Below are 22,918 nucleotides of genomic sequence, written 5' to 3' on the forward strand. Positions count from 1 at the left end.
GACATAGGGAAGAGCAGGTTTGGAGAGCACGGGTACAGATTTCACAGGGAATTGGGCTAGTGGGACAGTACAAAAACATGGGACATGATGAATGTGAAGGGGAGCTAAGACCTAGGGACAGGTGACTGGGACTAGAGAAAGAGTAGGATACAGAGTGAACTAGGAGGTGGGAAGTTGGGTTACTGGCAGAGACTCCAGTATACCAGAAGCCTTGACAATTGCAGAGTGGGATTGACGAAGTAAAAAGACAACAAAGAGCCAAAGGAAATGAAATTAATGACTGGGAAAGTTATCTTGGAGACTATGAGACAGAAGTAATTAAAAGCTGGAAGAAAATTGCAGAGTCATTCTTAAGATTACTTTGTCTTCTAAATTTTAGCTGAGAGCCTACAATTCTATCTTAGCATTTGTGTTTTAGGAGACCCGTCATGAATGATTCCTTGGTCTTTTCAAATGGAGAATGACCACCTGTTACTCCAGAGATCAGTGCTGGGAATGTAGAGACTATTCTGTACCATACTGGTCTTAGGTGGGTGAACAAAATCAAAGATGTAAAAGAAGCATTTTTCAATTTATTTTGGTTTTCTTGGATTTTTTTGTTTGTTTTTTGCAAGTGAAAGAAGGGAAATGCTGGGACTTCACAGAGCTGTCAGAGTTGTAAGTTGCTAAGAAAAAAAGAAAAAAGCAAGCTGATTTTTTTTTTGTCCTTTCCGGCTCCTGTTCCAGGCTTGGTAGATATTTTGCAGTAGCCTACGCTGGCCCATCTGGGGGCTATGATGATGAACAGAGCCCTACTGCTCTCAGCCCTGAAGCTTTGGCAGTCATTGCTTCATCCGCTGCTCATGTTGGGAGGAAGGACTGACACCCTCGGCTCATACATGTGGGTTTTGATGTTCTTCCCAAACACCGTGTTCCAACATCCCCTGTTGACAGCACAAGGGTGGGATGCACTAAAGAGCCCTGCTGTGTTTTTTCTGGCAAGTAGATTAATCTTTCAGCCACCCACACAGCCTGCTGAACACTGTCACAAGTTTCTGGGATCTGGTAGCCTGATACCAACACCTGATATCTGACAAACTGAGCGCTTCGGGTTATTGTGTTTCCTTGGATAGGAGGCCGGAAAAATCCCAATGTAGGTAAGCTTTGGAGCACACAACTGTTACTGCAGATGTGAAGCGAAGGCTCCTTTTGGCCCAAGGTGCCACCCCCTCATGCACCTGCCTGCTGGAACACCCTTTCCAGCAGTTAAAGGATCGATTCCCAATTCCTCAGAGTTCCCCATTCCTGGCACTCTTCGGGAGCCTTTCCAGACAGAGGCTGCATCAGTAAGAGGCAGATGGGCTGTAAGCCAGAAGGGTCACTGAAGTAATTCTTTCTCAGACTGGGTGTTTTTGTGGGACTGTTCTACATTGTAAAAGAGACGCTGAAGACCCGTTTGTGACTCTGACAAGATGTCGAATGCTTTTGTTTGTCAAGCAGAGCTGTGACAGTGGCATTAGCTGCTAGACTGAATTTTGCCTCATTTTATTTGCAGTGTGCTTATTTACAAATTGCAGCTTGTCTGGTTTGAGAAATCACCCTTGTAATGCCCTGCCCCACTCAGCAGGTTTAGTGGAAGGTAGTTTGATTCACTCTGGGTAATGTATGGGAGAAGGAACAAAATTCTAAGGGAATTTGACAACAAATTTTTACTTGCAACTTTTTGAACTTTCAGGTAAAACAATGTACTTGGCAAATTTTAAAACAACCTCCAGACAAAGTAAGGCACTTCACACACTTAGGAAACTTTAACTTGGTGAACTATAACTTACCCAGACACAACAAGGTACTTACTAAGGCATTCACTGGAATTTTTTTGTCTGGCTTCCAATATATTTTGAGAAGAAAGAAAGAAAGGAAGGTATATAATCACCCCTCTAGGATCCAATGGAGCATGCCAGCTCAGCACACTCAGCTCACTGTTGCTGTCCTTTTTTCTGCTCTGGTTGCTGGGCTCTCTCCCCCAGTGCTTTGGTGTTTCCCAGATGTGGCTGGCATCACTTTAGGGCTCACCACAGGCCATGAGGTCAGGCCATAATTTTGGAGCAGACCAGAGGCTGGCTAAGGTTCAGTGGGGTCAGGGTGTGGAGCAATGCATCGTTCCACACACACAGAACTTGCCCTGTCCCCCCAACACTTCCCACTTCCCAGTCGTTTTGAGCCAGTCAGTCATTTCCAGTCTCCTACAACCCTCACTACTACTGCAGTCAAAGGGCATTTTTTTTTCTGAAAGGTTTTTTTTAATGTATCTGGACTTCTGTAAAGCCTTTGACATCACAACATCTAGACTGGGAGAGATGTATTTGATGGGGAGAGTGCTAGATGAATAAGGAATATGTTGGACCATTGTTGCCATGAATTTTCCTGGTTTGCTAAGCGTTCATATTAAAGGAGAAACGTGCAGTTTCTCACGCTGGTGAATTGTAAACACAGGACCATGTTTTGTAAATATTGGCAATGTTATGAATACTTTCTCCAAGACAAGGGGAGGTTGAATGACAGCCTCCTGGACCAATGTGACAGGAGAGGTGGCGATACCCTTCTCCAATCCATGGTCACCTTGACACAGATATAAAATGGAAAAATAAACTAAGGGCAGGGTCTTCTGCCCTGCTGCTGTTGTTGCACCCAGATCTCTGTCCCCAGTCTGTGTTCCTGGTTGGGCCTCCACGGTGATAACTGGCGCCCAACGTGGTCAAGTTGCAAGCTAGTGAGGAAAGAAAAAAGAAGAAAAAAAAAAAAAAATCTGCCTTCTACAGCTGCAAGAAGAAGAAACCCACGATGTTCTCAGAGGAACGATTGATGATGGAACTGCTCCACTCCTTTTTGTTGTCCTGTGACGCTGACTTAACCAGGAAACACGTGAGAGAACTATTTAGCTGGGGAAAGAAACTTGGAATTTTTTATACTGCTGAAAAGGCACTTTATATTGGCCCATGGAGAACCCTGGGAAAAAGCCTTTTCTCTGCCGTCCTTGACGGAAACTCTAAGGCAGGCACTCTTTTACGGGCATGGACAACAGTCTTCCCACTTCTAAAAGAGGCTGGAGAGGACTTTGAAGTTGATTCTGGGTTTTCGACACAGAGCAGAAGCTCCCCTGCGAGCTCCGTCGCTTCTGACGAGGATTGCTCTGCAGGGTTGGAGCCGATGCAGGAGACCCCCACCCCCATGTCGGGGGTTGGGCGCGCCCAGCGGGGTTTTTGGAAGGGCGGGAAAGCTTTTTTCGGTCCGCTCCCCGCGCGGTTGGCCGGGCGGGGAGCTGGGGTGCCGAGGGGGCGGAGCGCTCGGCCTCGGGTCCCACGCCGAGCGCGGGGGATCGCCCGCGCCGCCCCGGGCCGCCGTGCCGCGGCGACCCCCCCGCTGCCCGCCACCGCTGCGGGGTCCGCCCTGCAGCTGCCGCGCAGAGCCGCGCCGCCTCGGGCCCCCTGCGGGGAGCCGGGGGGGCCGCCGTGCGCGCCGCCCCCGGCGCTGCCCCCTGCCGCCGCCTCCCCGGCCCGCCCCGCCCTGCCGCGACCTGCTCCGCGCAGGATTCGGCAGGCGAGAGCGGCGGGGACGGCCCCTCCTTGCCCCGTCCCCCCGCCGCGCCAAATGCTGTGCGCGGGGTCGCCGCCGCCGGCGGTCCGTGCGGTGCCCGCAGCGGAGCCGCCGCCGCCGCCCACCGCGCCGCGCCCCGCCCCACGCGTCCGGTGCCGGTCCGGCGCCGCGGGGGGAGGGCTGGGCGCAACGCTGCCCGCTGCTGCGGGGCCACCCGCGATGGACAGCCCCCCCGCACCGCCGCGCGGCACCGCCGCGCGTCCCCTCCCTGCCGCTCGGGGAATGCCCCCCCGCACCGAGCGGGAGGGGCTCTCGGCTGCCGCTGCTGCCGCCGACCTGGCCACCGACCCATCGGCTGGCCGGGCAGGAGCTGAAGGCTGTGGCCGATCGGCCACGCCTCCCTGCCCAGCGCGACAATCGCCCCCCCGCTCAGAGAGGAGTCTGAGCGAGTCACTGTCCCCCGCCCACCCCCCCTACGGGGCCGGGTCGGCTGTGGGAGATGATAACGGGGAAAAAGCGTTGTCTGAGGTGCACGCTTTCCCTGTCATGAAATCGGATGAGGCTTTTAGTCCGCAGGTGAACCAGGCTGCTGACCTAAGAGAGCTGCTGCCTGAAGATGCAGCTTTGCCCAAGCCGGTTCAGGGAGCTGTGGACGTGGTTCCACAGCATCATATCCATGATGACCCATCATGGGCAGTCCCGCTTCCCTTATCAAGGGACGTGGCAGAAGATAATATAAGCTTCACTGAGGCAATTCAATGGATCAGTGCAGAATTTGAGGATCTGATCTTTCCTTATGTAATAAGAGGTCTTGCAACAATGATGCTTGAACCTCAACAGGTTTCTACCTTTGAAAGAAATTGGAAATTCCTAGCTGGACAAATGGCTGTCAAAAATAGCCACCTGCCTCGAGATGATCCCTTGTTTGGGGTCGGAGTTGACCTACTTATGGGGAGGAGTCAATATGATTGCCCTGATGTGCAAGCTGGCCTTTCTTTCACTGTTTTAGGTTCGTGCAGATACATAGGGATATCTGCATTGATAAAAACCAAGTTATCCTTCTCCCCAAAGGAAGACTTCTTAGACATAGCACAGAAGCCAGGGGAAGCTTTTAATGAATTTATATCGCGTCTGATGCATTTTTTAAAGACGAGAGTCGAGGATATAACTTTGACAATGATAATTTTGGAGCAATTAGCAAGAAGCCATGCTAATTCTGCTTGCCAGAGGCTCCTGGAAACCATTCCAGAGACTTCTAATGTCCTGGAGATGGTCCAGACCTGTGCAGTTCTAAACACCTGTGATTCTATGGTGATTACCCCAACAGCTGCTTCACAGCCGGCTGAACAGAGGCAGAATGATGGACATGAGACACAGGCAGATATTCAGCCTAGTGGAGAACAGGAAAAGGAGGCACAGAAAGTGACTCCCTTGTTTTTCTGCGCACAAGGTGTGGGTCCAGACCATACTGCAGAAACATGCAAAGCAGTGGGTCATGCCGAGCCCACGCCAAGCCCGAAAACTCGGAGGCGAAGAAAAAGACGAAGACGTCAGGGGGACGAAACAGTTTCCCAAGCTCTAGAACAAGAGCAAAATTCTCTGGCTGGTGTACAGCCATCATCTCAAGTGTAGGAAGTGTTGATGTTGCCACATAGCTATGGTCAGTTTTCCTTGGACCTTGCAGTGGGTTTCTACGTCCACATCCTATGTTGCATGCATTCTTTGAGAAAAAGTCAATTGCTCAATTTGTGTTTTCTAAGTTCTCTATCCTCAGGTTCTGCGATCCATGCTAAGAAGGTGGCCGCTGAAACACTCTGCTGAGCTGCCTCAGGTGCATTGGACTGATCCTGTTTGATCCTGAAACCTTGTGCATCCTGTGCCACCCTAGTGCCACCCATCACAGAAGCCTCTTCGAGATCTGATTAACATGGACATGGACTGGCATCCTCTCTTTTCCTATATGGCCTCCATAGAGACTTTGGATCCTGTGGAGCTGCTGGACAAGGATTGACTGAAGCAGTGTGATGCTGTGAGCCAGCGGACTGTTAATCATGGACTCAGAGGAATTGTTTGCTACGGCTCAGTTTTATGTATGGTAGCCATTGTGACCTCTGTGGGGAAAGTGCACGTTGTTTGGGGGTTGTGGTTTTGGGACAGAACTTTTGAGGTTCAGAATTTTCAATTGAGTGGAAAAATTTTTCTTGGAATGCTCCTGCCTTTTGCACCGTATATTCCCTTGTATCTTATAAAAATTTAAATATATGAGGGTGTTGGTTGAATTATGTTAGACTATGCTCGAGATATTTTGAGCAGATTATTGCAAGGGGTTCAGGGTGAAACCCTGGGTAGCAAAGGCAGAATCAGACCAACATGTAGCCCTCACACCGTCACCTAAATGAAGGTCGGTGAACTTTATACAGGTTTTTTTTTCTTTCTTTTTTCCTGTCATAGAATTGTTCATTTTTCTTTTTTTGTTTTCTTTTTAATATACTTAAAAGGGTGAGATGTTGCCATGAATTTTCCTGGTTTGCTAAGCGTTCATATTAAAGGAGAAACGTGCAGTTTCTCACGCTGGTGAATTGTAAACACAGGACCATGTTTTGTAAATATTGGCAATGTTATGAATACTTTCTCCAAGACAAGGGGAGGTTGAATGACAGCCTCCTGGACCAATGTGACAGGAGAGGTGGCGATACCCTTCTCCAATCCATGGTCACCTTGCCACAGATATATAATGGAAAAATAAACTAAGGGCAGGGTCTTCTGCCCTGCTGCTGTTGTTGCACCCAGATCTCTGTCCCCAGTCTGTGTTCCTGGTTGGGCCTCCACGGTGATAGACCATTTCATCCAGAATCCTGACGGACATCCGTGACCAGTGGTGACCCTCCATATTGGAACCAGTGCTATTTATTGTCTTCATGAATGATATAAACTACAGGATTGAATGCAGTCTCAGCGGATTTGCAGATGACACCAAGCTTGGTGGTGCTGTTGACACACCTGGAGGACAGAATGACATCCCGAGGGGCCAGGATATTCCAAGGGGGGCTATGGGGATTTCATGCAATTTAACAAGCCCAAGTGCAAGGTGCTGCACCTGGGTCAGCACAACCCCTGGGTATCAACACAGGCTGGGGATGAACAGACCAAAAGCAGCCCTGCTGAGAGGAACTTAGGGGTGTTTTGGTGGAGGAGATGCTGGACACGACCCAGCCATGGGCATTCACAGCTCAGAGAGCTAAATGTGTCCTGGGCTGCATCCAAAGCAGTGTGGGCAGCAGGGGAGGGAGGGGATTCTGCCCCTCTGCTCTGTTTTAGTGAGACCCACCCGGAACACTGCATCCAACTCTGTGGTCCCCAACACAGGAAGGACATGAACCTGTTAGAGGAGGGCCACCAAGATGAGTAGAGGGAGGGAGCACCTCTCATACAAAGACTGGGAGAATTGGGACTGTTCACCCTGGAGAAGAGGTGGCTTTGGGAGGCTTAATTGTGGCTTCCCAGCACCTGAAGGAAGTCTACAAGAAAGGTGGAGAGAGACTTCTTACAAGAGCATGTAGTGATAGGAAAAAGGGGAATGGCTTTAAACTGAGAGTAGGTTTAAGTTAGACTCCAGAAAAAAATTCTTTACTGTGGGGGTGGTGAGGCACTGGAACAGGTTGCCCAGAGAAGTTGTGGATGCTCCATCCCTGGAAGTGTTCAAGGTCAGTTTGCATGGGACTCTGAGCAACCTGGTCTAGTGGAAGGTGCTCCTACCCATGGCAGAGGGGTTGGAACTAGGTTGAACTTTAAGGTCCTTTTCAAGTCAGGCCATTCTATGAGTCTCTGATATGTACATGGAGTACATGAATGTGCATGTAAGGATGTACACCTTGAAGAAACTCCAGTTGTTGCTGGAGTGACTTTCCACCTCCACAGATTTTCTGTGTACCTCTGCATCTGATCTAACCTGTTCACATGGTCCTAAATTCCATGTCCTTCACTTTGTATGTGCCTCAGTTAGAAGCTGTAGCTAATTTTAATCAAATCCAGTAATAGAATTGCTGAACATCATAACTGACTGCAGTTAACTGTTGCATTTTAAATGTGTCAATAACTACACAGAATTAAGTAGTCTCAAAAAAGCAAGCATAGATATTTTAAATTGCACACTAAATATTAGTGACTACGTTTTTGCTATAATCTCATATGTGGCTTTTCTTCTGTCAGGTGGGTCAAAATATCCTCCTTGCCTCAGTGTGCTCTGCAGTGTTAATCCTTTCCTTTGAGGTTTTTTGGCCCCATGTCCAGTCTGTCTCACCACCACTTCTGAGCTTTGGGAACCTTTGACTCTCTGAGATTTACACTTTCTTGTGTTGCTACTCATTTGTGGCATGGGTACAACTGACCACAGGTGTCCAATCCCATTTCTCCCAGGGACCAGACTCAGTCTTGCCCAGGCACACAACTAAAAAGCATAGCAAATTTGTCACATGCATTTTTTAATGCAAAACTTTATTGCCCATGGCAAGAAAAGCAGTACTCTTTAATGCGACAGAGACCCTGGTGTCCAGGAGCAAATCCACAAAAGCCCAAGCAACAACTCCCTGTTATGTATATGCAATCATTTCTTTACACATAGTACTATGAACTCCACTGTTGATTATGATTGTGATTATTGTGTAGCTTTTACAAATTTTCATTCATTGCTTTTACCACATGTAAACAACTAATGCAAGTTCCCCACATTAGTAGCACTGTTGCCTTTTCATGTTATGTAGCTGTTAGAAGGTGTTATTCTTAAGTTTGACCCAGCTTTAGTTGGAGAGCTATATTAACATAATTTATTATTTGTTTTCTATAGGGGAGAAAGATATGTTCCATAAATTCTATGTATTTTTATACTGTAGAACTGTGACTAGACCTGCATGGCTAGAGCCTGCATGTGGCATTCTGATGACACAATACTGACTGCAGCAGAAAGGTTTGTGAAGAAATTAATCATTTGGTCTGCAGAGCAGAGCATGGCTGCTGTGTCGTAAATCAAGCCTTTGTTTCTAACAAGAAGAAATAATGTTGCCCAACTGCCCATTAAGTCAGTTTCAAATTTTCAGTTCTCCAACCTGTTAATTCTTATCTCATGAATAATAATTATAATAATTTAAGTAACATTTTGAGTGCAATATTGTGTATATTTGTATGCCACTGGATAAATTTGTGCAATGTTTTGCTTTTTTTTGGCAGAGCACTCCAAGAAGATGTCTTAAATTCTTTATAGCTGCTGTCTATAATTCACTTTACTCTTCCTCTAATGTGTTTGCTTTATTTGGGCCATAGAATCATAGAATTATTGAAGTTGGAAAGGACCTGGAGTCCAGTCTTTGAACACCACGGCTAGTTGACTGGCTTGTCACCTAGGTCATACCACCAAGTGTCACACCCAGGTGTTTCTTGAATGCTTCTGGGGACAGTGACCCCACTACCCCCCTGGGTAGCCCATTCTAACCCTTGATGACTGTTTGAGAGAAAACATTCTTCCTGATGTCCAGTCTGGCATGATTTGAGGTTGTGTCCTCTTGTCCTGTTGAAAGGCTCAAACCGAAAAACTATCGACAAGTCTTTTTATTAATATTCATTTCACCTTTGCAGTGCTGTATGGCTTAGGATAAAATATTGAGTTCATAATTTAAAGCTTTAGATATTGTAAATTCAGCATTCTCAGACAATGAAGTTGCTTGATTTACTATGAAACAGAAGGAAAATGGGCATAATATGGGAAACACCTTAGGAAATGCTTTGGCTTGGCTGTATTTTTTGTCATTTTTGAATCATCTTATTTCCCTTCAATCCTCTCTTCCAAATGAACATTTAACTCCCACTCCCCAAGAATCCTGTTTTGTTTTGTTTTGGTTTTAACCTTCAAAAAACATACAAGTGCAGAAAGAATTCTGGCACTAATAGTAGTTTTGTTCTACAGTTGGTTCTACATCTGCAGTTCCAATTATTAGGAGACAATGAATTATAGGATAATGTATTTATTAAAATATTGCACAGTAAAGGTGTATGTATATAAATTCACAAGTATGTTGTTGAATATAATGTAATGCATAATGGAATTAATTTTTATCCCAAATAACAAATTAGGGAAACCACTTCACACATCATAATTTTATCGACCAGCACTAGCCTGCCTAATCTCATTTCTGCAGTCCTTGAGTAAATATCAGCCTTACAGCACCTGCTTAAAGAGCAACCTCACTGCACTGCCATCCCAAAGTGCCAGCGCTGGGAGAAGGGATTTCAGCAGGGAGAATACATGCTGGCACGGGAGCAGAAGCAGCTCATGCAAGGTTTCACTACATGTTCGTTGGAGCCGTGCCAGATTTGCTTGAGGAAAGCGGCAAAAGGAGTGTGTGTTTCCATTACACACTTCAAAAGTGAGGTCTGTGAGGAGTCAGCTTGGCCCCTGGGGAACATGAGTTACTCCTCTAGGTACATGTTTATTGTTGTGTCTTGAAGAGCACCAGTGGTTTCACATCTGAGAGATCTGATCCAGCGGGGAAGGTGGCTGGTGTCAAAATCTGAAGGAATAGATAGCTGTGCCATCACAAGTAAACCTACAAACGGTGGGAAGACACGGCTGCTTGGGGACTGGTGCTGGGAAGGGTTCTAGCTGTGTTTAATCATTCAGACTGTTATCTGGTGACCTTCACGTGTCTGCTTTGTGTGTTTGCTTTGGTCTCTGTGCTCCACGGCTGGAGCTCCTGCTAAATCCTGCCTCTGCTCCTCATGCCTGCGGGGACCGCAGTGCCGGCTTTGCTCTTCTCGCTGTTAATTGCAATTACTCGTTGTTCTCTTGTCACTTAAAAGATTCAACTCTCTCCTGTGATTTTAAGCTCAGAAGTTTTTGCTAACCTATCAGTGTGCAAACAAAGAGGACATTTGGTTGCCCTTTGCTGAGTGCAACTGTGATTTTTTTTTTTTTAAGCCCCATTAGTTACATTTGTAGGACCTTGCATTCTTGCTCTCAGTCAGCAGAAAAAAGACAGCTTGGTCTTTTTTCCTAAACTATCTCATAAAATTGCAGAAAAAACTCATTTTTATAATGAGTTATCAAATTCCAGTAAGCAACCAATAAAATGTCAAAAAGTAACCTATAAAATGTCAATAAGTAAGCTGTAAACTTGATATCATTTATAATATTAAAAATAGACCAAAACCCCTTAATGGTACTGCATGGTAAGTAATAAGCTACATTGATCAGAATCATGTAGTGGTTACTATGATATGGGTTAGAAGATAACTGATGTCAGACTTTTCCTAGAGAGGTAAGAAGTTTCTTCGAGAAACTTCCTTTTTTTTTTTTAACCTCTTGGTATATGGGGATGGGACATAGTCTTCTCTTTTAGTAAAAAAGGAGAGGAATTAAAACCTCAATAGCTGTTTCCAAAGTTTTCATTGGTTGATTTAAATCAGGAAAATACAGGAAAATATTGGTTATGCCGTGTGTTGGGACTTTGTAATCTTCTGGAACTGGTAACTGAAGAAAGTGAGTTATTTTCTTCTTTTACTGTTCAAAGATTGCCCTCAAAAATATTCCAGCTATGCTTACCTTTGATATTTCTTTTAAACACTACCAGAGATCCCTATGAAGCAGGAGGCAGATACAGATGGCTGCAAAAACCTGCAGGTGTCTGGTAGTCAGCTCTTGACTTCTGATGAAGGTTCTTAGAACAGGAATGAAATGTCACCAAAATACTTACATGGTGAAACTATAGGTTTCAGTGACTGCATTTTGTGAGTTTTTGGATTTAGTAGAAGAATGAATATCTTACGGCTTCAAGCTTTAGGCAAGTGCAGTGTTTTATTCTTTGTTACTTTTGCATAGATCTTTTACCAGAGCTGTTACTGGTGTGAAGTACAACAGCTTTTATTTGTGGCCCCTAGACATGGGTGAGGTGGCAGGAACTTAGTCCTTTCATTTTACTCCTTGTCGAGAGCCTCACGAACTGGTTAGAGGGATGTTTCATGCTTGGACAGAGGTCTGGCTCCTAGGTATTTTTTTGGGGCTTTTTCAACCTTTGCCAAGATCTGGAAGGCTGCTTGATCAGTGATATAAAAATAATGTCAGAAGTAAATAAATTAACTTGCTGCTGCTTAGTAGGTTTAAAAAATAGGGAGGACAACCTCACTTGCACAAGGTGATGTACCAGAAAGAGGCAATAAATTTTGTGTGGTCTGTTTGGTCCTTCATCATTCACACAGGTAAAGAAGAACTCTGGCTTTTTGTTCAGTTGATAGCCGTGTAATCTGGTGTGTGTGGTCAGACTGGGGAGAAAGCAGCATGAAAGCACAGAGACTGGGCTTTAGAACAGCAGTTTGGCATTTCAGGTAATTCCTGAGGTAATCTCTCGGTCTGTGCTGCTGAATCTGAATCCCCTGATAAATGGTATATTTATTTTACATATGGGGAAAATGCATAAGTGAACAATAAAGGGCATGACAGCTTTCTTCCTTAAATGGCAACAAATCTGATATAGATGTAAAGTATGGGGCACCTTTCTGTCCTTGCACAGACCCCGCAGTGGTGGCTCTGGCAGCTGCTGGCCCCGGTCCCCAGCTGATGAGAAGGCAGTGAAGTGCTGCCGAGCGTGAGGGAATGCCTCTGCTGGGATGGCTCCTCTGGTCAGTGGCTTTTATCCTCACCACAAAATGCTCTAGTAAGTTTGTAAAAGATTAAAAGGAGAAGCAGCACTGTGCTGCACACAGATTTGCTTTCTTGTCAGCCAAATATGTTGTTTCCACCTGACTGACTGTGGTACTTTTGGTCTTTCTGAGCTGCTGTTATTCTTACAACCTGTGCATACTTTACTCTTTTCCCTTTTTCTGACGAGGGAATCCCTAAGATCTTGCCAATATGCTATACATACTGCCTCATTCTTCTAGTTTTCATACTATTTAGTCTTATTTGACATGGACTTTCATCAAAAAATAATTGGTTTTCTTGTTTCTCTTTTATCTTCTACAAACTGCACTAAGACTTTGCATTCCCCTGGGATTCCAGCGTCATAATATTCAACTTTTTTATTACTTTTTATTTAGGAAGAGACAAGTAAATATCCCTCATTTGCCTTGAAAAATATTCCTTATTTTATAAACATTTAAGGAACTAATGTTCATCATCGGTCATTAATTCTGCCATATAAACTTATTTATTAGCATTTTCTATTTTCAATGTGTACATCTGTTCTATGCCTGGGGAGATGGGTTGGTCTAAACCCAAATTATAGTCTGATGGAGGAAACCCTGGGACTGACAGTGAAACTCAGGTTCTTCCCAATGCTTTAGTGTGTAAATAAACACTGTGCCTCACAGCAGACTTCACAGTAAATAGCAAGGCTAATAGAAATACATATCTGTTTACAACAAGAATATTTTCTCTGTTTTGTACGCAGCACATCTGCATACAAAGGAAGAGGAATGCAAAACTGGTTCACGATATGAAAAGTTTTCACTATGTAAGTTATTTGTTCTTTTGCTTCACGTGAAAACACTTTGAAAGAAGGTGTGATAAAATAGTGCCTGAGGCAAATCTAATTGATTGTCTCTCTACTGCCTGTATTTTTGCTCAACTATTCTTTAATGCATTAATACCATACTTAATACACTGGCTTTTTAATATTTTAACAAAATATAGATCAATACATACTACAATGATTTGACACTTCTAACTCTAGCACATTGTGATCACAAAATTATAGAATGGTTTGTGTTGAAAGAGACCTTGAGGATCATCCAGTTCCATCTGTCCTGCCATAGGCAGGGAAAACTTCCACTGTACCAGGTGGCTCATAGTCCTATCCAACCCAGCCTTGATAACTATTATATCAGGTATTATTATATCATATGACTATTAGATAGCAGATTGGTAGAGAATAATATTTTGCTTAAGGAAGAAGAATTTTTCTCTATAATTCTCTCTATATAATTCTCTATAATTTTCTCTATATAATTGTAATGTCTGCTAGGGAGACATAAAGAATAGAGAAAATTCAATGTGTACAATATATGTAGAAAATAACAGAATGTGGAGAATAATGTTTTTCTTTACAAATTCTAATGTATTTTAAAGAACTACTAAATTCACATCTCAATATTTCACATGCTGTGAAATACAGATCCATTCATAAAGCCACTTACAACGAGTTCTTTACAGATTGTTTTCATATCTGAAGGTCATAAAGAGCATTCTTGGGTCACACAGACTATTTAGGACACAGGCTTGGCTTTAGTTGTCTTAGATAATTGTCAAGATAAGATATAATAGACCTGTCCACCAAGGGTACTAGTGAGCATTGCTTACTGCAAATTCCTGATCGCCTACATAATTACTCTATCTTGTAAAAGACACGAATGTGTATATTTAAAAACATATATACACATCTGTTTAGGTGCATCTGTCGCTCAAAGCTCTTTTTATTTTGTAATATATAAAAATCTTTTCTGACAAGGTTCATAAACTTCATTAAAAAATCAAGTAGACTGTACTTAATCAGATTTTATCCCCTTTTTCCCAAAAGTAACAGATGTTTTTTTTGCTCTGTGCATCTTTTTCCTACATCTGTGTCTGTTTTTAATTATGAACAGTTGAATATAGCAATAATGTCATGCCAGTTATTGTCATAATGAAAAATAAGAAACAATATAGAAACATTTTCCCCCACAATATAAACTATGTTTCAAGTGCTAGCAAAGGGAACATGATAATTAAAACTTTCAGGTTATTTGCAGTTTCTTGTAATTAAAAGTGAATTCTAGCTGGCCTCCAGGTTGGCAGGGGGCAACTGAGGGAGCTGGAGTTGCTCATCTTGGAGTAAAAGAGGGTCAGAGGAAACATTTTTTCTCTGTACAAGTGCCTGAAAGGAGGGTGTAGCAAAGTGGGGTTGGCCTCTTCTCCCAAGTGACTAGAGGATGAGTCCAACAGGACAAGAGGAAATGAGCTTCACCAGGGGAGGGTCAGGTTGGACATCACGAAGACTTTCTTTACAGAAAGGGTTCTTAAGCATTGGAACAGACTGCACACAGTGAGTCACCATCCGTGGAGGTGTTCAAGGAACAACTGGATGTGGCACTCAGTGCCACGGTCTAGTTGGGTGGCTAGTCCAAGGCTGGACTGGATGATCTCAGAGGTCTTTTGTTGTCTTAATGATTCTGTGATTTTTACAGCCTCAGGCTGTGGGCACTGTGCTAAGGAGGGGGCATGGACTTCTGGGTTCAGCTGGCTGGTGCTGAGCTGTTCCCAATTATGAGTGACTTATCTCACAGGCTATGCAGACATTTTAGGGTAGCACTCTGCAAATCATCACAAGTGTTGGATCCATTGAGAAACTACTGGTGAAGGAATGTGGACCTGTCATTCACACTGTCCAATTAAAACACTTCTGATTGAAGATCTTTATTCTTCAGAGGAAACACAGCAAACACAATGAGCTGTCCTGGTCTATCCGAAAAAAGAGAATCCTTCTCTGCTCCTCTGATGCCTGGACTGAGCAGCTGAGGCAGTGTGAGGAATGCTTTGTGTCCTGTAGCCAGGCCCTCCAACTTCCTGGTCTCAATCTCTTCTCATTTGCTGGTCCTCTCTGATTTATTGGAGTTGGCTTTGATGTTTGTGTGCCGGTTTATATTCATTGCAAAATGGCAGCCTTTCCTCTTGTGTGGAAAGTTTAACCCAGCCATTTACTTTTAGGAGCATAAGTGTGTATGTCCTTTTTGGCCCAGCCTTGACTGGACTGCAAGCCATGGACTTCTCATTGATCTTGGGATCTGGTCATACTGTGTGCCCAATTACTGGAAAGCATGCTCCTCTTCTTGCTTACTTTTGTAAGGCAGTCCTCTGCTTCCTCTCAGCTGGCAGATCTCCCATTGACAAGAGCCTGGGATTAAGGTACTGGAGTAAGGAAGAGTAATTGTGGAGGTTGCTGACATTTGCAATTGAGAGAAGAGCTTTCCAATGCATTTGAAAATACAGAATAATATAGAACCATATAGATGTACCATATAGAGAAGTGCTGGAGTCTCCTGTGCTTATGTAAAGAGCTGTTTTCTAAACATTACACTTTTTTTTCCTCATTATTAATGTAACCAGGAAGACTATTTTGATTTTTTTTTTCCATTAGTGGGGTAGAGGTGGGCTTCTTGGAGAAGCCAAACTCTTACTTAAAAAAAAGGAAAAGTGAAATGGTTATCATATGAAAAAGGTCTGCTCTTTCAGGCGAGTGGTGCATGGTTTTTTTCTGGACCTACTAATTGCTGAAGAATAATGCTCACCCAGATCTATCTTCTCCCGCTTTAGAAAAAAGCTTTCAGAAAAGTGGGTGACAGTTTGATCTGAGAAGATATTTTAAAGCTGATTAAATTGAAAGGTATCATGAATATTTTTTTACTTCTGTTTTCTTTTATAATTGAAGTTGTTTTGTAACTGATCTAGGTTGCATAAAATTTAAAGTACGTATAGTTTATCCTGTTTTTCCTTTTCTTGCAGACAAAGCTTATCTATGTGTACATTCAAGAAAAGCAATACAAGTGATGTAATGCCCAGTGGGGGATGGCAAATTGTTGGGAAGGATGAAGTAGAAAGACCTTACAAATATAGTGGTTTAAATTCTGGGAGTCTGAGTTCCACAAGCGAGATAGAAATGAAAGCAAGCTTTGAGATTTAGGGTGTGGGGTGCAGGGCCATCAGCTTGTGAACAACGACCTGCTAAGCTGAGGGCCAGCCCCCTTGATTAAACAATATACTCCTGCTAAGCTAAAGGCCAGATTGATTGATTAAACAATCCCCTTCTGCTTGCCTTGGGTGGTGGGACATTTCTATTGGCTGTATATGTTGTCATCTTGTATTAGATTGGTTAGTCCAACTCATACTCTTCAACTTAGAAAGATATTTAATGTACGGGATTCGGGGCTCTGCCCTCTCTCGGCTCGGTTCGCTGTTCCTGCTCTCCTGGCCTGCTTTAGCTGTGCCTAGCAGCTGCAAGCAAGGCCTTCCCAATAAACCACGTGTTACCCTTGCTCATTGCTTATAGAGATACTTTGTCGCCGATTCTACCGTCACGGAGATACTCCTTCAGCAAATGACTCATGACATTAAGTCAACAGATGAGGAATATCAGGCAGGTCGTGACCAAACATTGACAAATGCAGAGCCAGGTTAGAGTCGAAAGACGTTTTGGAATTTTGGCTTTTATGCACTTGTAGTTTTAGACCAAGCAGTTAACAATTGTTCTTCTGCTTGATTATCTGGGAAAATATGTGCAGCATCATCTGTACTGCTTCCTCTGGTAACTCAACAATTTGATTACATTGTTTAATGCCTTTGTGCATCTCAGCTTCTCAAAGTGATTTGTTGGTGGTGTATAACTGGAGTTAAATTTATCTTGAAGACATACATAAAGGCAGAGAGGATTCTGGAGATGTTCTTGCACCTTAGGCTATAGGTTTGTATGTGCTTGTGCATGCCCATGTTTAATATGCATGACATATTTCTTCTGGTAGTGTCCAGTCTGCCAGCACGGCCACCGATCGCAGTGAGGCTGGAACTGCACTGGGCCAGACCAGTGAAACAACAGCCTTCTCTGGCCAGTGCAGGAGATAACAAGGCTTGACTCACACAGGAATCCTGGGTTTGTAGATGAAGAGGGACCTGCTCCTTGCTAGGCCTTACAAGAAGTGAGGACTTAGCTATGACAGTCCAAGCCAGATGTTAAATTTATTGTCTAAAACAAAAAAAGAGGTCTCGGTGATATGCCTGGGAGCAAGAAGTCATCTGAGCTATGCTGACCTCAAGCTGACTTGGTCTCTGTCAGAAGAGGAAGCAAAAAAGAAACCATCTTCCTAGAAACTGTTCTTTTGTCTTGCTGAAGGATTTATGAGTTGACTAAGCAAATGTAGATTAAGGCAGAAAATCTGGAGCATCTGCTTTAAGCCTTTAACTCAGAAGAGGATCCGAATTTTTGAAATTAATTCCTAGCCCTCCTAGTAATTTCTGTGCAGAAACTGGCATCCCCTCTTCCTGTCTTTATAATAAGCCTTGTATATTTTCCTGCCAATACAGTATCCTGACGTATGTTAAGGGTCAGTGAGTCTTTGCACTGGATTCTTATTGGAAATAACAGTGATTTATTTATTTTTCACTCAAAGATTTCCTGGTATTGAAAGATTCATTCAAACATCTGTGCTGTAGCTTGATTTCTGAGGATCTCTTTCTGCTCTGAAAAGGTTTGGAATGGTCCCCAGGACTTCAATGGATTAGTGATGCTGCCTCCTATAAAGAGTGTGTTTTCACACATACTATGTATCTGGCATTACTGGACTACTGAAACACTCTGGTTTTACTTTTTAATGCCTGAGACAACCATCTAATGTACGCAATGAATAATGTAAAGGTAGGAAAAGAAAATGGTGCAAGATGACAAATGAGTCACAGAAGCTGCCCATTGCAAGCGAAGACCTTTCAAAGCCGTGGAGATAACCAGCAGACTTTGTAACTTGCATCATAAGCCATGACTGGTTTTATATGACATTTTGTGTGCTTAGGTGATTTACTATGCACATTACAGATTAAAAGTGGCACACTGCTGAATTTTGAGTGCTCCCAAAGGAAGGCTTGCTGTCAAGCAGGCCCAGTTTGCCCCGCGCGCCTTCCATCCACAGCAATCATTTCAAGTTGGCTTGTTGCAAATGGAGTTAACAAAATATAATGTCAGAAAGCAGTTCTGTTGTTGAAAGCAGCTATTGTGCTGTGCTAGAAAACAGACTAAATCAAGCCATTCTGGGGCACGAGACTGTTCTGTATGACAAGCTAGAATCTAAATAAATGCATTCTGTCACCCCAAGGACAAAGTGACAATGCCGCTTGTATGGGCTGCAGGCTTGGGTAGCATATCAGTACAGGCATCAAAAATGTTCCATATAAAAGTGATCTTTTTTGTTCTTGGTGGGCAACTAGGTTGTTCAAACAACCTTGTTTTGTTTACCTGAGCTTTCTAAAAGGTTATCAGCCTTACTCAACAATTTACCAGCATTGTCAGTTTTCTATCCAGATAAATGAAAGATGATTTTTAGTGTTTTTCTTTTGTAAAATGCTACATTTCAAGTACAGAATAGGCTGCTTTTTCACAAAAGAACTTTTCTAAAAGAAAGCATGCCATCTGTTTTGCAGTAAACATGGCAATTCAGAATTCAGCAAAAAATGCATCCTCATGTGACAGAGAATAGGGAATATCGTCCTGTCCACTTCGCATAATTGTCACCGTGTATGAAACAGAAGTATCATGAACCAGATATGTGTTTCTGGGCTTTTTGCTGCCTTGATTTTAGCATGGTAAGTGTTTATGAAGACAGCTTCTCTTCTATCAGGGAAAACCCTTCTAATAGGTCTTTCTGTGTACTTAAAGAAGTAGGATAGAAATCTTCAGCAGGTTGAGAGGAACAAATATTCAGCTAGGTTTTTCTGTGCATATCAGATTTTCTAGTGATTTTTTAAACTCAGAAAGCAGAAGATATGAATCCAGTGTGTGCATACACTTTTGGTTAAATTGGGAGCCTGTTCACTGATAGTTATTTAGAACATTAAGTTCTAAACTTTAACTTTAAAAGTGAAATTTTTGTTTTCTGCCTACTGTGATGTAAAAATTGAATTCTATAATTTACATTGTATCTGTCAAAAGACTTGTAGTAACTGCTAAAGAGAAGTGATGTGTGGAAGTAAAGAAGGAAATGTAGTGTTACTGGAGAAGGTGAGAGAGAGAAAGACTTTGTGTGTAAATTTTTAATATCCTATACAGTTCAGCTCAGTTCCTGTATGTGAGGTTTTTGAAAATGTCATTTTAACATGACAGTACTTTCTTCTAAATATGTATTTTAATCCTGTGTCAGCTGCCATTATTCAGCCCTTATGAAGTTGTTTGTTCCTTACACATTGGAACTCTTTCAGTGATTATTTTAGCCATGACTCTCCTACAGCACTCTCACTCAGGAGTGGAATCTTGCAGATGCAGCTGCAAGGGCTGTGCAGGAAAAAAGAACATTTTGCTGTGGTTTGACTGTGGGAAACAAGGAGGTTTGTCTCCAGCTTTGACTGGGGAAGAGATGCTGGAGCAGCAAAACTTGGAGGTACCCTCCCAAACCTCTGAAACTTATAAAAGCAGTGTGTGCATGGCAGCGATGGCCAAGCCCAGCTGGTTTGCTCCACGGCTGCCTATGCAGATTTGCAGCTGATGGTGATACAGGGTGGCAGGACATTTTCAGACAGTGTAATGAGGATGTTCCCTCTTCTTTTCACCAAGGTGATGAACCTCCTTCTGCAGTCTGGGCAGGGAACTTCACTGGGCTGCCACGTCTGTGCTCTCTGACCTGCACCAGCCTGTTGTCAAGGTCTGGATGGTGCCAGAAGCTGGAAAGGTTGCTTCTGCTGCCAGGAGCATAGACAGCACAGACGTGGGCAGGAGGAATGCTCTCTGTGTCTGAGGTACAGCTGGCATAGCTTGGTAATAGAGTAAGGTCCTATTTTGCAGAGTGCAGGATACTCCTAATGAGAAGGCACCTGGCAATGTTTGTTTTCTTTGTAGGTTGTGAAAATCTGATATTTTTGTCATTGTTATCTAGTCTGGACATCATGATTGAAAACACTGTCAAGGCTCCAGTGGTTTATCTACACTAGAGCTACAAATGATGCTTCTGTTTTCTGTTTTTGAGAGGGTCAGCAACAGTGGATGCCTTTAGGGGGAAAACTAGTTAACAAAAGAATATATAGGTCAGATTTATTTGAATTTTGTGTTCTAAAAGTTTACATTTTGAGGATTCTTACACCAGTCTGAAAATACATTTCTCCATTTATATTAAGAATTGCTTAGTGTTTGTTGTTTAAGGTGACATGTGTAAACAAGAAGTGTTCAGAGCACTGAAGCAGCTCATAGAACAAAAAGAGGTTGTAAAACAAGTAAATCTGGATAAAGGGGAAAAAATCAATAGGTGTGTTGGGGGGTGTCCCTTTAGCTACAAATATATACTGTCTTGTATAATAGAGTTCTCTTCACATGAAGCACTATTCACATTATGAATAGCCTTTTCAAAAAAATATGGCTTCCTGGCATGAGCATTGAGAATTGCTATGGCTGTCAGCATCTGTTCTTTTATTCTCAGAACAATTTTTCCATCTAACATTAGAGGCCAAAAGGATTTTTAACTATGGTGTAGCATTACATTGTAATTTTCCTACTACAATCAGTCTGGCAATAAAACTTCTTTCAATGAGAAAGTGAAGAAAATAAGGTTGTTTGTATGAATCTAATGCAACAAACCCCTTCCTCCACAATACTGTTAGCAGAGAAAGCATTCATTTTGTAGAGTGACACACAGATTTTATGTAAATAAGGGGCAGTTCCTTCAAAACAGATGTTTAACATTTAATGAAATTATTTTCATTTATCACACAGAAAAATTATATTTTATTCTAAATAATTGCCTGATTGTGATTGACTTTTAAAATGCAGAAGTCCATGAGCAACATTTAAAAGAAAAATCCCTCTTTGTGCGAGCTTTTTAAACAAGTGCATACATCATTTGTGCTTTGTTTCTAGCACAGTCTCTGCCAGCATCTGTGTGAGCTTCACCAAGGAAGCATCGCTGGGGTCTTTGGCAGCTATTCTGGCCAGCTCTGATCCTCTGTAAAGACTTGTGCTGTCTGCTTGTAACACCCCATGCAGGAGGCAGATCCTGCAGTTGGAGCTAGCACAGCCCTGAGCAATAAGGTCCAGGATCTATTTTTGCTGCTTCAGTAGGATGACCTACAGCAAGGAGGGAGAAACCCTGCAGGGTGTATCTGGTGCTATGGGCTGAGGTGGGTGTCCAAATTGAGAGGCACTTTTCCTTCCCCTCCAGTGGTGGGAGGCTGGATCTGTTCCTGTTGAGGCAGGTGAGATGCAGAGGCTGGGATGGCAGCAAGTGGATTTGCTCTATCCCAGGTAGTGCTTTTGCTGCTGCAAGGAATCTCTGCTGGTGAAGTGATTGTTGGCAGGAGCCTCCTGCCCTCCTTTTGGTCTGGTGTGGATTACACCTGCCTCCAGCTTCGTCTCTAAATTGTAGATATTTCTGGTGTCTGTCGCCAAGGCATCCTAGCAACTGTGACAAAAATAAAGGTGGGTGAGTGCAAAGCTTTTGCTAGAAAGTGGAAGAATTCAGAGAGGTTATAAAGCCTTGTTCACTGTAAGGCTCTCTGTCAGCTAAAATTGCTGAAATTCCAGCAAGCCACGAGCACAGAGCTGCCACTGCCCCAGCAGAGAGCAAGGATATTGAAATAACCACCCACAACTTGATGGGAGAGGTAAATTTATATTGTTTTATTAACCAAACTGCATTTCCACAGCAGAATATTTAGTGCCATCAATGGCAGTTCAAAAGACCCTAACAATTTAAATGTTTCATTGATTTATTATTATTGATATAATTTAAACACTTATTAGCAGAAGTAGATTTTCAGCCTTTCAGAGCGGTTGCCTTGCATATTTTCCTTTAGCCCCATTTAACTCAATGCTGTGTTAAATTGACATATAATGGCACTTTAGGCAGAAGAAGCATTTGATCAGTCTGCTGTTGCTCTTCATATACTTTGTTTTGAAGAATGATAATCCTTTGTATTACACAATCCTCTTTTGAAAAAATAATCCTGGTGTTATATAAGTGATAAGTGATGTGTCCTTAATATATTGTCATGGGTGGGAAAATTTCATCACGAATACTTTTATCTGTATAACTATCAGTGAAAATAGGGGGGAATAGCATAAAAATAAGAGTCACACAATGTCATTAGGCAGCCAGTGGTTCAACCAGGCTATGACAGTCCTTTTCCAGACCACAAGTTTCATGTGCTTTCACATCCCCTTGCTAAATATTGCTGCACATTGCTGTGCCTCCCTTTCCGTAAGCGGTACTGTTTTCACCAGAGTTCACATCTCTGCTGTGGAAGAATTTTCAATAAAATGTTCAGTAAGTTTAATTATTAAGAGGCAATATCTGCAATTAGATTGTGTGTATTTCCAAATCTGGAACTGTTCTTGAAACAACTTCTTGCTTTTCCTTATGCTTGCAGGCTGCTAGGATGTACTAACTCTGGTTAACACCATCTGTGCGTATACTTGAATGCATGATAGAACAACCTCAACAAATCCTTAAAGGAGTATTTTGGGGGTTTTTATCTTGCAAATCAAAGTGTCAGAATGATGTTGTTCCAGTAGTAAACTACTGAAAATTTATAAAAGCTTTAAAACCAGCTTAAAGAAAACAAACATGCAGCAGAAGTATTGGATCT

At 42.9% G+C, this 22,918-nt stretch overlaps 2 protein-coding genes across 6 annotated transcripts in view; one reads left to right on the forward strand and one right to left on the reverse strand.

Moving 5' to 3' along the window:
- LOC134552878 (uncharacterized) overlaps positions 1-22,918 on the reverse strand; it is a 279,873-nt gene that overhangs the window by 210,260 nt on the left and 46,695 nt on the right. The gene's annotated exons all lie outside the window — the stretch shown is intronic.
- Positions 1-22,918, forward strand: part of CRACD (capping protein inhibiting regulator of actin dynamics) — a 147,905-nt gene that overhangs the window by 5,716 nt on the left and 119,271 nt on the right. The window contains exon 2 of one of the 5 annotated variants that reach the window (XM_063401956.1): positions 13,008-13,070. The exons of the other annotated variants lie outside the window; for them this stretch is intronic. The gene's annotated coding sequence lies outside the window, so the exon portion shown is untranslated. The remainder of the gene's footprint in view (positions 1-13,007; positions 13,071-22,918) is intronic. 5 annotated transcript variants of the gene reach the window in all.

Source organism: Prinia subflava, chromosome 7 (assembly GCF_021018805.1).
Source record: "Prinia subflava isolate CZ2003 ecotype Zambia chromosome 7, Cam_Psub_1.2, whole genome shotgun sequence".
In the NCBI taxonomy this organism is placed as follows: domain Eukaryota; kingdom Metazoa; phylum Chordata; class Aves; order Passeriformes; family Cisticolidae; genus Prinia; species Prinia subflava.